Source organism: Meles meles, chromosome 2, assembly GCF_922984935.1.
Source record: "Meles meles chromosome 2, mMelMel3.1 paternal haplotype, whole genome shotgun sequence".
NCBI classification, from domain to species: Eukaryota; Metazoa; Chordata; class Mammalia; order Carnivora; family Mustelidae; genus Meles; species Meles meles.
Genome location: NC_060067.1, coordinates 191,827,798 through 191,832,063, shown reverse-complemented (window position 1 = coordinate 191,832,063; position 4,266 = coordinate 191,827,798). Strand labels below are relative to the sequence as shown.

At 44.5% G+C, this 4,266-nt stretch overlaps 1 pseudogene; it reads left to right on the top strand.

Moving 5' to 3' along the window:
* The first annotated feature begins 699 nt into the window (after positions 1-699).
* Positions 700-1,397, top strand: LOC123936969 (annotated as a pseudogene).
* The last annotated feature ends 2,869 nt before the right edge of the window (positions 1,398-4,266 follow it).

Here is a 4,266-nt window from a genome sequence, read left to right as displayed (position 1 = left end):
TGAATCCCTTTGTTTTCAATGGAATGTAATTCAGTACTGTGCTTAATTATTTTGGCACTCAAATTGTGTCAGATTTGGCAGTGGGAGTCATATCTGTGTGTGCCTTCTTCCCCGGTGAGAACTTGGCTCCCAATAACCACCACATTTAGTCTGCTCCATTCTTTTTTTTTTTTTTTTTTAAAGATTTTATTTATTTATTTGACAGAGAGAGAGATCACAAGTAGGCAGAGAGGCAGAGGCAGGCAGAGAGAGAGGAGGAAGCAGGCTCCCGGCGGAGCAGAGAGCCCGATGCGGGGCTCGATCCCAGGACCCTGAGATCATGACCTGAGCCGAAGGCAGCGGCCCAATCCACTGAGCCACCCAGGCGCCCCCAGTCTGCTCCATTCTTGAATCCAGCTAAAGTAGTTTCAGAATTACTTTGTCCATGCCGCTAAAATAAGCAAATCACTAAAAAGAGTTCAAGATTCATCTTCAATTCTGCCTTCACCTCAGTGGCCTGGAACGAGGCAATGTAGGCAAATACTGTGTTCACAAGGTACTTGAATTCTTTCCTTCCTTCCTTCCTTCCTTCCTTCCTTCCTTCCTTCCTTCCGTCTCTCCCTCCCTTCCTCCTCTCCCTCCCTTCCTCCCTCCCTCCCTATACATACATACATAATAACAATTTGAGCAAAGAGATGTTTAAAAAGTAGTATTGGGAGAATGGAGACCAGAGGCGGAACTCAGGATCTAACAAGACAGCGGGGCTGCCCCCACAGGATTATCAGGGAAACCAAGTTTGCTGGCAGAACCAGTTCCTGGCATTAAAGCAGAACCAGATGAGAACAATGCCTGTTATTTTCATAGGGTCATTGCTGGTCCCCCGGGGGTTCCCCCTTTGAGGGAGGGACTTTTTTTTTTTTTTAAGATTTTATTTATTTATTTGACAAAGATCACAAGTAGGCAGAGAGGCAGGCAGAGAGAGAGGAGGAAGCAGGCTCCCTGACAAGCAGAGAGACCGATGCGGGTCTCGATCCCAGGACCCTGAGATCATGACCTGAGCCGAAGGCAGAGGCTTTAACCCACTGAGCCACCCAGGTGCCCCTGAGAGAGGGACTTTTAAGCTTGAACTATTCCTACCAGAAAATTACCTGATAGCAGCCCCTAAAGTATGTTTCATAGCCAAAATTTATCATCCAGACAAGTTGGGAAGAATATGTTTCGATATGGTGGAAGATAAGTGCTCCCCGGCCCAGCAAATCCGCCCAGTTCTGCTGGCGATCCAGGCTTGGTTAAATGCTCCCAATCCAGACGATCCATTAGCAAATGATGGAGCGGAGCCGCGGGAGACCATTGAAGCCCCCGCCCCCCACCGTAGAGCTAGAGCATGGACTAGGCTGTCTGCCATGAATAATTTTTAAAGTCGATCTGATCCTCAGATGGGCATCACTGTTCCTGTTCTGCCAAAACGTCTTCCTTTTTCGTCTGCATTTAATGGACACGGTCTTAGAAACATTACAGAATAAAAGCCCGGACATCCTCAGCCCTTTGGTGATTAAATCCCCATTAGCAAAACTCTGTCTTGTCCTGAGTCACTGCTGGAAAGCAGGAGCAGAGGCTAGAAGTACCATCTGGATTGTGGTGAATTGCTTAAAGGCAGTGACCCTTGTCTTTTTATTCATGTCCCCTACCCTGGTTTAAGCATAAAGCCCTTGAATGAAGGTAGTTAGCTGTCAGGGTTAGCTGCCAGGGTGTGGGTGTTTTGTTGTTGTTTTTTCTTTTTTTTTTTTTTTTAGGGGAAGAGGTAGTTTTATTTTAATTGTCTGGGCTCCTTTCCTCCTTTTTATGGTAATCTGATTGCATCAGTTAAAAGTAGCGAACCAGTTCTTTAGAATATGCTCTCTAGCCAAGTCTGAATTTATTTAGATGCTGTAGATGGACGAGCTTGATTTAAACCAAAATGGGAAACTAAACAGACCTCATAGCCCTCACTAATAACACTGCGACTAGAATCCTTCCCTCAAGAAAAAGCTCGGGACCATTTTGTATGGCGTGTCTGGAAACTTCTGTAAATCTTAAGTTTTAGCAAAATTGTTTTTTTGTTATTCTAGAAAGAATAAAAATAAAAAGTAGTATTGGATTAGGACAGAAGTTGTAAAGTAAGAATCCCTCAGTTCCTGTTGGTATAAATACATGCTTGAAGAAAAAAGGAAGGAAGGAAGGAGAGACGGCACAACTATGTATCATTTGTGCTCATTTGCATTTGGCCTTATCGTTTTAAATTTATACATTTTATAGGAATATATATGCTTGTCACAGTTTTTCATATTCTCACTTTTTTTTTTGTCATTAAGTTTTAGAATCGAATTTTTCTTTTTCTTTTCTTTTCTTCTTTTTTTTTTTTTTGAGTATTGTGTGACTTCCTTGGTAACAAAACAAAGGGGATACATTTCTGAATTCTCGAACGTCTGCAAACCTCCTTCTTCTGCCCTCGCATTCGAATGGCACGTTTCTGTCCTCGGCTCCCAGATCTCAGGCCTAGTCGACCAGAAGTCTGCACACGAAACGTTTGCTCTTAGCCTAGATTCTCTTATTACGCAAGCAGTGTTTTCTCCGTCGGAAACATGTATTTTCTCCATTCTCCGGGTTCAGAAACTTCAGTGCTGTATAGCTAGATAGAAGTCTGTTCTCATTAAGTTTGCCTGGGAATTGGCAAGCACCTTCTGACAGAAAACAGTTTCTCTTCAGCTTAGGGAAATTTTCTTCTATATTTATACAAGCATTAATTTCTCCCCTTCTAGTGCTTTTTCTCCCTCAGAAACTCTATTATTCACATAATAAATCTCCAGGCGAGGCCCCTTCTTATCTCTTCCTTCATTTTTTCTATTTCTTTGTGTTTTGTTCAGTGGGCTCAGCTCTTTTTTTCCCATTTCTTCTCCTGAAATCTGAGTTCGGTTCTTGACAGTGACCATTGTATTTCTCATGTCTGCTGACTTTCTAAATTCATAAATCGTATTTTGAACTTTTGAAAGTCTTCTATTTACTCCAATTTTATCTCCAAAGGGTTATTTTTATGTATTTATTGAAATGTCCTTCTGTCTCACGTGCTGATTCTACCTCAGCAGAAACCTCCTGTTCTCAACCAGTCTGCCCACTCCTCCTCACTCAATGTGGGTTCGTGGGCTCGGGGGGCATCCCTCAGCCCCCACCGAAGTCAGGCTGTGGAAAACCACGGCAAGGGGTGAGCTGGCTGGACACTTTGAATGACACGGCAGATTAGCTTGATAGTGGCTGGGGGAGCTTGTGGTTTGGGGAGAGGGGAAGCCATGCATGTTGGGCGGAAGAGTTCCAGGGAGAGGGAAAGTCTCTTCTGGAATCAGGTGGAGAGCAGTTCACTCCTTATGTGGCTCAGCTCAGTTCTGAAGTCTTCCCCGGGACCCCATGCAGCAAACATGCAGATTGCCAGAAAGATCCATTGGAATCTCTCACTTAGGCTTTCTCAGACCACCTCAGCTTCTGCAGTCTGGATCCTGAAGCTTCTCTGTGGAAGACACAAAGTTTTCTGCTTTCCACCAAGCATGTCCAAAGTCAGTCTCTGCACCTGTCCAGCTCCTGGAGAATTTAATCCTCAGACGCGCTCAAGAATCCCTCAAGGGACCTATGCGTACCCAACAGCAGCCGCCTTGCCTGTGAGTTAGAAATGCAGATTCTCATGCCTCATTTCAGATCTACTGAAAAGGAATGTACGAAATAACAAGACCCCTAGATCATCTGTCTCTATTTTTTTTTAAAGATTTTATTTATTTATCTGACAGATCACAAGTAGGCAGAGAGGCAGGCAGAGAGAGAGGGGGAAGCAGACTCCCTGCTGAGCAGAGAGCCCGATGCGGGGCTCGATCCCAGGACCTGAGATCATGACCTGAGCCGAAGGCAGAGGCTTAACCCACTGAGCCACCCAGGCGCCCCATCTGTCTCTATTTTAAAGCATTAAAAAACCGTGCCCTGGGCCACGGCCTCCAGCCATGGACACCTGCTGGTACGTCAAAGTCATCTTGGTTGCTGGGTGGCCTTGGAAAGGAGGTGGAAGGCTGGAGGGTCCAGAAATGTACACTTCCCCTGACATTTTCTCAGATTCCATCCTTACAGGTTTACAAGAGTGTTTTTAGATGTTTGTAACAATTTGGTTTTCACCTCATAGAATAATGAAGTTTAGAAAGATCTGGAAGAGAATTGGTTTTCCATCATCTGATTTTCTACAGGAAGTCCAAAGAGGCCCCGAAGTTTAATAAC